At 41.0% G+C, this 11,151-nt stretch overlaps 1 protein-coding gene across 5 annotated transcripts in view; it reads right to left on the reverse strand.

Annotated features, from left to right (window-relative positions):
* Positions 1 to 10,753, reverse strand: part of Cntn3 (contactin 3) — a 401,311-nt gene extending 390,558 nt beyond the window's left edge. For 3 of the 5 annotated variants that reach the window (XM_006505729.4, XM_006505725.4, XM_006505727.4), the window contains exon 1: positions 10,290 to 10,745. The gene's annotated coding sequence lies outside the window, so the exon portion shown is untranslated. Of the gene's footprint in view, positions 1 to 10,289 lie in introns of all 5 variants that reach the window. The other 2 variants (XR_001785107.2, XR_377430.4) reach the window with 1 other exon arrangement.
* Positions 10,754 to 11,151: the final 398 nt, after the last annotated feature.

Below are 11,151 nucleotides of genomic sequence, written 5' to 3' on the forward strand. Positions count from 1 at the left end.
TTATATAACTCCAAAAGAGAGTAAAACACATAAAAGTTAAAAAAAAAAAAAAAAAAAAAAAAAAAGCTCACAGTCAAGAAAACGCCAAGAGAGTTAAATGATAATGTTCAAAATGAAAGTAAAATCTGTAAATTTTATGATTTTCAAGGGTTAATGCATAAAACATGGGAAAGTCGCAAACTGAATAAGAAGACAACAAATTTTATGATTTAAAATTAACAAAAGATCTGAAAAGAGATTTCATGGGAAACCACAAGGCAATGAGCAAGACAACCATGTTAGCACAAACAAGCCGGAGCCCTGCAGGTTAAGCATATCCTGTTATTCCCTATAGAAGCTGTGCGAGATATTTAGACAAAAGTAGCGCCAGTGAGGACAAAGAGAGAGAAGATGCCTTCCTCACCACTGATGGGGACACAAATTAATTCCACCAGTGTGGAAATCAGTGTGGATATTCCTCAGAATTACAGTTACCACCACTGCTGTGTGTGTATACATACATATATTTAAACATGACAATATGTGAAAGGAAACCAATATATTGAAGAGATAACTGCACCCTTAGATACACTGTGGTATTATTCACAATAGTCAAGGCTATAAGTCACAAGACACAAAGGATCAACCTTGATGCCCATTCCTTGATGAATGTCACATATAAACACACACACACACACACAAAAAACTCATACACACACAAACACTATTCAGCCTTAAAATGAAGAAAATTTTGTCATTGCAAGAGTACCTGTGAAATTGGAGAATATTCATTTTAAGTTGAGAATGGCCTGGCACAGGAAGTGAAATACCACATGAACTCCTCACAGGAAGTGAAACACCACAGGATCTCACCTCTGTGGACTAGGAAATCATGTTAAACTCACAAAAGTAGAGAATGGCTACCAGCCACAGGAGAAGACATTGGTCAAAAGACAGAACTTTAATTAGACAGGATGAACAATTTTAAGAAATCTATTATGCAATATGCCAACATTTTTAAAAGAATGCAATATACTTAAAAATTACCAGATTTTAAGTATTTTTACCACAAAAAAATGTGTAACCTACTATGTATGTTAATTAATTTATTCATTACTATATGTGTAATTTCACATCAACATGCTGTCGATAAATAGACACCTTTTTTCAGAAAATTTAAAATTATAAAAAAATCTTTTAAGGAAGGAGCATTTATGTTAAATTATGTGTGCTATGTGTGTTACTGTTGCCTAAAATACCTCTCAAAACTTGGTAGTTTAAATAAACACATTTTCTGATGATTCTAGATGCAAACTGCGCTTGGTAAAGCACTGATTGCTGGCTGTGCCCTAACTGAGGCTGCACAGTCCCCTGACAGCTCAGCTGGGGTAGGCCGCCTCCCTCTACCAGGTTCTGACTATTTATTCTCTGTTGGCAGACTACCAAAGGACTATCAAGGCTACTTACAAAGGTGACTCAGAGTAGGAAGTTACTGTAAACACCAACTACCTAGTCTCTTAGGACCTGAAGGTGAGGATTTCCCAAGGGGCCACTCTGGCATGGAGGAAGGAGCACTGACTGCATCATGCCAAGAGCAGACGATGCTCTCCCTGCCCTATCCTTGTAGGCACTCTGCCACCAAGCTGCTGCACTTCATTGTTTACTGAACACATGCTTCCCTGAAGATGGAAATTAAAAATTGTCTTTCCATTCCTCTGTACCATGAAGGCTGTACAAACAAACATGGGCAATATGTTCAATAGGAGCCAACTCAAAGAACTAATCCTCTAGGGGGGTCAGTACAGAAGGTGTGATTTAAAATTTGACCCTAAAGAAAGAAAAGCTAAAAATGGAAAGGAAGGGGAGAGTTAGCTGGAGGGGAGGAAAAATAATTAAGAAGTAGAAATTGACTCACTTTAAACACCATGGGGTTGTTTGAATCCCGAAATGATCCAGTATGTCACCTCAACATTCGACATGAATTTCTTCTGTCTGGACAGTTTAAAATGTCTGTACCTCTTGCCTTAGAAATGTTATGATTTGGAATTAACATCAGCTCACTCTTATCTCTAGCCTGCGCATTGTTTGTGTACCCATGTATATGCCTAAGTATGTGTGTGAACTGGAGTGGCAGACATCTGAAGATCAACACTGGGTAGAAAGAAAAAAAAAAAAAAAAAAAAAAACAAGAACACTATCGTGTTATAAGATTTGAAGAATAAAAAGTCAAGATTCAGGAGACAGACCTCAAGTATAATTTCTACAAAAAGAACAAAAGATATTATTCAAGGATCTCACAGCAACAATCATGATGCTGTTCAATTAAAAGGAGCCAAGTCTCACATTCCAAAAATTTCCATCAGATGCAAATATGCATGCTACTGTGAGCATCTTCACACCATATGTGATGGGTTTCATCACACACACACACACACACACACACACACACACACACACACACAATCCTCATATATTGAGCATTCTGTCATTTTCAAATCCAATAATGCTACTAAACACTATCAAAATGACTGAGCATAAGAAAACGCTGCTAAATATCCAAGCAATAGTCCAATAAAGTAACACTAAATATGAATATGGTTCTCTTCACATGGCGAAAGCGAACGTTTTTATTTAATGGAATGGGAAAGAGAATCTTTGGTGTTCAAGTTTTAAAGTCATGCAGCTATACAAAAAGCTTTCACTTAGCTGTACTTAAAAGAAAAAAAGAACCCTAGCAAGTATTCACGGAGAGGTGCAGAGAAAAATGACTTAAACTGTCTAATACATACAAATGTAAGTGTTTCTATAGGTAGAGGGGATAAGGAGGGAAAAGGGAAGGAAGTGTTGTCAGGCACACCCCACTCTGGAACAAATAGGCCTTATCTGTATTCTACAGCTCTCGAATATTCACCAGAATTAGGGCTGATGTCTGGTAATCAGCCACTCTCTGCTGCTTTACATTCAGGGATGGGGCCAGGCCAAGTGAGCAACATACATCAGATCAGATCACTAGCTATATTGTTCGGGTTGATTTTAATTGCCTGAAAAGTGTCATTACCATCTTCTGCAATGTGCTAAGTTATTTTAGAGAGTGCCTATTTCCATGTAAGAAATAAAATTGGACTGTTCCTGTAAGAACATGCAGAGGAAGATTCAGTTTGACTGTAGCTTTGGTGGCATGAAAAACCGACCCAGATCTGATCATATAAACAAATGTTTGTTACCTGTAGAATTTGCAAATGTATTTTGGGAAATCAACCCAGATTCTCTCTCTGATGACCGGAGAGAACCACCCAAATGTCATGTCTAGTTTGAAAAAATTCTTGCAGGTTTTATTTCCACGGTTACTCTTACATCCAGCAGCTTCAAGGTGAGAGAATTCATGAAATTTAAGAACCAGAAATATTTCTACAGAAAAGATATATGGAAATAGATTACTCCAAACCTAGAAGACATTTGCAAAAATATATAACAGTGACTGCTAACATGAAAATGCTATCTCTTGAGATATTTGTTCTTTAAATCAAAATCCTAGATATGAGCACCAATGCAGGAGACAGAATGCTATTCATACTCTCATGGGGCCCAGGTTTTTAAAATGGTGAAAACTGAATATTGCCTATATTCTGGTTAACAGCAATCATGTGAATAAGTTTAGAAATAGAATCAACTCCTATTTTGATATATGCTACTTTCCTCTTACAATTCTTTCTTTCTTTATTTTTAGTTGAAAAACAGATTAAGGAGGCTCGCGTGAGAAGCTTCAGAAAGTCTTCTAGGGACTGAAAAAAAAATCTCTGTTAGCTCAGCAGGGCAAGAACACGCTTCTGCAGGGAGACAACAAGGGCTGGAGAAACAGAGCAGTGGGCAGAGTGTTAAGATACTCAGCAGTGACATAAAAGCCAGCCAGAGAGGCACATATGCACAAACCCAGCACTGTGTTAGTCAAAGACAGGAGGATCCTGGGAGCTTGCTGGCCAGCAGGTCTACCCTAATCTGTGAGATACAGGTTCAGTGAGACACCACCTGTCAAAAATGTCCTTGATATTGAAGCTACCTGTAAGGGAAGCAATTGAGAAAGACATCTGACACTCATTTCTTATGCACACGCGTACACACAAACACACACACACACACACACATGCAGGAATAAGCAACAAGAGAATGTTAGCATTTCTTTTTTTTCAATTTTTTATTAGATATTTTCTTCATTTACATTTCAAATGCCATCCCGAAAGTCCCTTATACCCTCCCCCCCCCTCCAGCCGCCCTGCTCCCCTACCCACCCCCTCCCACCTCTTGGCCCTGGCATTCCCCTGTACTGGGGCATATAAAGTTTGCAAGACCAAGGGCCATTTCTGCAGGATGTGGGGCTGCCAGTGAACGTATGGGTACTGAAGCAATGATACCCACAAAGCCTCCCTCTCCTTGTTCCTAAATATCTGTTTACTGCTTAGCAGGACATGCTTTTGATTTGTTGTGACTCAGTCATTTACTTGTTTATTGCAGATGTTCATATTTTATGAAAATAAAATGAATTTTGAGACTCTTGAATTGCTTCAATCCACTAAAATCAGATCATTATTATATGAAGAGCAACATTCAGGACATAGAACCTTTAGCTTATTATTACTTTAAAGAAAAAAATTCTATTTATTATAGGATTTTCTTTTCTTTCTTCTTTTCCTTTTTTAGGATTTTGGGTTTTATTTATTTATTTATTTATTTATTTATTTATTTATTTGAGAGAGGGATTTTCTGTGTACCTCTGGCTGTCTTAGAACTCACTCTGTAGACCAGGATGTTCTGGAACTCAGAGACTCAAAGATCCACCTGTCTCTGCCTCCTAAGTGTTGAGATTAAAGACCTGCACCACCACCACCAGATTGTAAAGGGATTTTTCTAAATTCTAATCATATATATCATTTGCTATCAACTTATGACCTATCACTCAAAAATTCATAAGTAAAAATATCTTACAAGTATACATCTAAATGACTGCAAGCAGCCCCATATAACTGAGCAGAACTCAATAAAAAAAAAGGTAGACTTTAATTAAATTGATATTTAACAAATTCTTAATATGGATGTATTGTTCCAGAATATTAGAAAAGGCAGATATTAAACAATTTTACAGTACTAAATTATAGTCCATCCTCCCTAAAACTAAGTACTTTTTAAGAACGGCTGAATATAGAAGTCTCAGTGGTTTTACAGGGTATGAGGACCAAATGGCTCAACATCACCCTGCTAAATGGCAGGGCTAGAAGTAAAGGCTTCTCTGCAGAGGCCAAGCCAATCTGAGTTGAAATAGGTGATTGCAGCAGACTGGAAGTCCTACACGTTTTAGAGTTCTACATGGTTTAGACACACAAACGGAACAGGAGAAGACTTAAATTCTAAGAAAAGTTTAAGAGGTCCCCTTGCAACCAGAAAGCTATGTGCAGGGTAGAATTAGCATAAAGAAGTCATAAGATGATAGGCTGTGTCAACAACATTTTCCTTTTTCATCTCAGCAGGGAGGTATCCAGTGACCCGAAGACTTGAATTCATGGCTTAATACAACTTCTAGGATCGGACAAACCAGGAGCAAGACAAAGTGTGGAGATTACTTCTTAACCAGGTTTATTTTTTGTGCCAGGTACAGAGGTAGAAGTGTTTAGATATTCAGCTAACATAAACTGACATAGGTATACAGAGTGGTGTGTTTCCATTCTATTGAAAGCTACAAGAACAAAGGTAGCAGACAGTTCAACAGCATATTGAGGACACCTGGGTAGATGATGCTGACAGAGACACTGAGAGAAGGAATCACCAAAGTCAAACTGAAAATGAATTCTACTTATTCATGATGACTTTGAAAGAGCAGATATCCCAGAGACCTAAGATATGGTGCCAGTGAGACAGGAAGAACACAACACAAATCAACAGCAGACTTCTGCTGAATGAGAACCACCTGGTAAAGATCATTGGTCACAGGGATGCTAGGAGCAAACAATGCAAACTCACCCTCCAAAATCTCAGTGCTCATGGGTTTCTCGAGCACCAATTTGAATCACATACTATAAAAGGCTGCACACAGGACACAAACAGTGCCTACTTACAAAACGCTCACTGGGAATCAGGCAGTGAAATGGACAGTTCCACGTGATGAGAAGGGCTATGAGGAAAATGAACATACAGAATCTAGAGAGGACTCCTATTATGCATTAGATACACAACAAAAAAGCCCTCTATGAGTCTGTAGAGTCAAAACCATGGGCTAAGGGCTGATCAGCAATCAAAACTCCATGGGCCTATGTCTGAGTATGAGTATTTGTTTATGAATGAGCACTTCACGGCCATTCCAAAGCTGGGAAAGCTTTGAAGAAAAGTGAGCAAGTCAAAGTCACTCAGGATGCGCTTGCTCCCAAAGCATGGTATAAGTGCTTAAATCCCACTTAGCTCCATGGGTGATGTTCAGTAGATTGTATTTTATGTGGAGTGCAATCAGAAATCATTTAAACATTATGTATAGAAGAGTAACTAATTTAACGCATGTATGGATGTATATATGCATGTATGGGTGATGCGTGTTCCAGTTGGGTAGAATGATATGGAACACCAAGTGTGAAAGGAGACAGAGAACCTGATGTAGTGGCCTGGAAGGAGAAGGTGGTGATGTGGAGCAGGATGATTTAGATGGAGAAGGATGAAGGCAGGAAATGTGAGGAATAGCTCAGAGTCCAAATCAAAAGACTTGAAGCACACTGTTGCTCCAGTTTCTGCAGGCAGGAATATCTGAAGTAGAGTAACAGTCTTCAGAAATCTTTATCCTATTAAAATAATACATCACCAGGCTCATTTATCAGTAATGGAAAGTAGGTTGGTTGCAAGGATATCATGTCTTAACGGCTGAAAGATAATCAAAGTCAAGTGACTTAGAAAATAAATGAGAGAAAATTGTTCTCCTGTTTTACAAAATTTACAACCTGAGTTAACAGCACCTAAGAGAATGCAGTGGAATTGCTATAACAGATATAATCTATTTTTCCAAATGCCAATATGTCTGCAATGAAGAATATGCATACCTTCTGAATTATCTTATCGTATTTAATAAATCAGTTGAGCTTTTTTTCCCCCCTCACTCTTTGCAAGGCAGCTTTTTGCACAGTAAAGATTCTACAAACATTTACATTCCGAGTAGCAGAGCTGTTTGAAATGCTATAAAGTTCTGCCAGTACTTCTATTACCAACCCTTATTTCTTGTTTATAACATGTACATAAAAGGAGGAAAATAAAAATGTACTATGGATTGAAACTTGGCATACTAAGCTTCAGCCAGGGAGTGCATTTCTTCAGAAACAAATTTTCCAAGATATGTTCACAGTGAGTATAGAAACACAGGAGCTGGAGTGGAGAGAGATTGTAAACAGAAGCCACTTAGGACCACTGCTCTGTCTAGATCTCAAAGTAGAATCATCAACACTCAGTTTCAAAGAACTTCTTAGACTATCTGCTAGTCCATATTTCTATACTTTTTTTTTTCAAAAATGATGCTATCTAAGGCATGATTACCAAGCATAAGTAGAGAAGTCATATATCAAGGCTAGCAATTCTACTATGCACACACATCAGGTTTATGCACACAGTAGATATTAAAGTACCTTAGGTATATTCATTTTCAATACAAAAAAAAAAAAACAAAACAAAAAACCAAACAAACAAACAAAAAAGGCAAAGACCAAATAGCTTACCTATACAGTTCTGGAGTTGACCACAACAGAAACCACAAAGAAATAAGCATAGCAACAAAGAGTCCCTATGTCATCTCCCTATCTCCTACTGCATACAAGTAACCTGCTTTTGCTGCTTTGAGCACTGAATGGTGATTGAGAAACTAGCGAATTTGGAGCCAGCCAGAGCAACTCTGTTCAGTGGCTGTGCCACAACACAGTGATATACAGATCTGGCAGTCTGCGTGGGCCGATTATAACTATATACTGTTTCAGTGGCAAATGTATTAGAAGTTAATGGGAACTTAAAGTTGGACACTTAAATTATGTAGTAAACACAAAACTAGCAGATGTGTACTGGATGAGTGAAGGGAACTGGGCACTTATAAACGGGAAAGATGCATATTTTGCTAGTAGAGTGAAGAGGCCATTAGTTTGTAATAACTAGGTGTGCATGAAATGTGACAGAAAAAAAAACTGAAGATAAATCAGCAACTCAAAGACTCCAGCTTATTGTCTACAGCTAATCTTTGCTCTACTTCAAATTGCTTGGCACTTTGGTCCTCTTAAATATTGTGTTGCTATTTTGAGAAACACTTGGGCTGTCTACTTGTGTTCTGAAGGATATCTAAAAGTTAGAATCCTCCCGGAGGACAGGACAGGATACCTTCACGTCTTCAGGCAGATAGCTCGTCACACCTAGACAGTCGGGAGGATCTGGAGTACAATTGCCAGAGACGGCCACTGCCTGAATCTATTAGCCTGCAAATCAATGATCTCTTCTATGTCCCTGCTATCTATCCATCTTTCCATAGGAGGAACACTGGCTTGCAGGCAACTTCATCATTAGCTGGTAAAAGTATTCAGCAATTTGCTAGAGAATAGTACCCTCTTCAAAAACAAAAACAAAAACAAAAACAAAAACAAAAACAAAAACAAAAACAAAACAAAACAAAACAAAAACGTGTGTTATTGAGTCTCAACCTAGGTCACGAAAGCATTCAGAGATCTGAACTCTACCGAGAATGTGCACACAGAGATCTCTTCACATGGCCTCAATATCATCAAATACCTTTTATGAACATACACAAGAACATGCAAGGTGACATGCAAATATTAAGCACTCTATAAATGTTACACTTAGTTATGAGGAGGCTAACCTGCAGGCTTCTTCCCTCGTGACAGGAATCACAACACGAAGGGTTAAAACCACCCACCAGCATGCAGGCAAAGTCAGGTTAGAGCTAGCAAACACAGCCACTGCTGAAAAAAACTAAGTGACAAGTCTGACTTGCTATTGAGAATGTAATAGCTCTTTGAAAGGCAATTACTCCTCCTTTCCGTCTCCGAGGGACTCTGACTCGGTGTTCTTACTAATTCCCAGCTTTAATCTATTTACAGATCAGAATGTTTTCTCACCTAGGGGGATATTCATCTATGTGGGGGTAGACAGAAATCACGACACACATCCTCCTGTACTGTGCATGTGTGTTTAGTTATTTTTGCTTAATCATTCTAAAATGATTTGGGGGTTGACCTACTCCCCAGATGAGCTGGGCTTTCTGACCACCTTCGCACATCACACACATCACAGGCGGATTCTTTCTGTAGCTCTACTTCTGGACATATTCTATTGGGGTTAGGAAACTGCCCCTTTCCTTTCCGAGGGCTGTCTGCTCCCATCCTCTTCTAAATACAGGTTTGCTGTCCTCACAGAGCTGGCACCGTTGGTTTTTTAAATCATTCATCTGAGCGTATCTTTTTGTAAATCAGTAAGAGAGCCCAATCGTAGGTAGGACCCTTGCGGAACAGTGGAGCCCTGCACAAGCAGAGCCCAGAAGCCTTGCATTTCATGCAATCGGAAGTAAGGGACAATCCATCTAGAAAGTGCCTATAGTCTGACCCAGGTGTCCGGGTTGGCACTTCCCAGTTTTCTGCTTCAGATATTCTGTATGAGCATTACAGGGCTCCTGAGAACATAAGGTTAGCCAGATCCCTGACAGCTCTCGAGTCAAGGCAAAAGAACTACAGTCTATCAGGAAAAAAAGACAAACAAACAAACAAAAACCTACAAGGGATCCCATTTAAAGCTGCCCATTTCTGAGCGAAAAGAAAACGCAGCTGAGAAAACTTGGGTGCTAACAGGCACATCCACCCTGACTTACTCAGATCTGTGAGTCAGGACCACAGCTTCAGACAGAAAACGCATCTCGTTCTTAACCCGGGACTATGCCCTGGGATTCTCTCTCAGCATCCCTAGGGCTCCCAACTTTTCCCCCCCTTCAACTTTCACTAGCCAAGTGGCTTATATTAAGAGGAGAATTGGTTGCTTTTTTTTTTTTTTTTCCAGCTTCTCGGCCAGAGAAGCCGTCTCATCCCCAAATCGATCCTAGCCCAGAGTGGGGAAATCATGTCCCCTGGCAAACCGGCCCCAGAAGCATCTTTTACTCTAGACCCATCAAGTGCATCTATCTCCCAAGCAAACAAACTTTCGCGGCCAAGGAGCCTTAAAGCCAGTGGGTAAAGTTTCCCAGGCAGGTGATTCATCCCAGAGCCACGACTGTAGTAGTGAGCAAGAGGACAACCCCGACCTACCTAGCTGCACCAGCTTGCAAGGCGCCCGCCCCGCCGGCCCGGCCCGCCGCTGCCGCTGGCTAGCCCGGGGGGCTGCCCTGCGCGCTCCTGCGAGCCGCCGCCTTGGCCGCAGCGCCCCCGTCCGCGCTGTTCTGCAAGGTTCCGCACACTTCCCAGTCGGACCCGCGGCGCCCGCCCGCCCGCCGCCGGCGCCACCGCGCGCCAGGTTGCTGTGGCTGCTGCAGGCGCCGAAGGTGCGCTGCCTGCGCCTGTGCCGCTCAGCCTGGGGCTCCTGCTCCCGCGCGAGCACTGAAGGGAGGGAGGAAAGGAGGGGGGCAGAGGGTGGGAGAAAGGGGCGGGGAGCGCGGCGGCGCAGCCAACAGGGTCCTGCGCCTCACGCTGCTCGCACCACCACCCTCCCGCTGCGCCTCCGCGCCCCGCTGCCACCGGTCCCTGCCTGAGCCCTGAGCTGCTAGAGCCAGTTTACGTCTGTCCAGCCACAGAAGGGACCAGGAAGAGCTGGATGGTTGGCGGTCAGCAAGTCACCGCTGGGTGGCCTCCTGCCTCACAGCTGGCATCTAGGTAGCACCGGTTTTTAAGGACATAGATTCCAGGTCTCTTGCAGCTGAGCTAACATAATCTCGCAAAATCGCCACTTTTATCATTAAAATATAATTATTAAGGGTACGCAATAGATAGATAATGGATGGATAAATTGATGGGAGGAAGGAAGGAGTCACAGACAGACACTCCAGATAGTGGACTGTGGTGTTTACAAGAATTCAACACACGCAGTCCCCATACTAACCCTAACTTTATTCTTGTTCCATGACTGTGCTAGAAAGAAATTAATTTGCTAAGATTTCAATGAATCTGTTATGAA

This window comes from Mus musculus, chromosome 6 (assembly GCF_000001635.26).
Source record: "Mus musculus strain C57BL/6J chromosome 6, GRCm38.p6 C57BL/6J".
Classification (NCBI taxonomy): domain Eukaryota; kingdom Metazoa; phylum Chordata; class Mammalia; order Rodentia; family Muridae; genus Mus; species Mus musculus.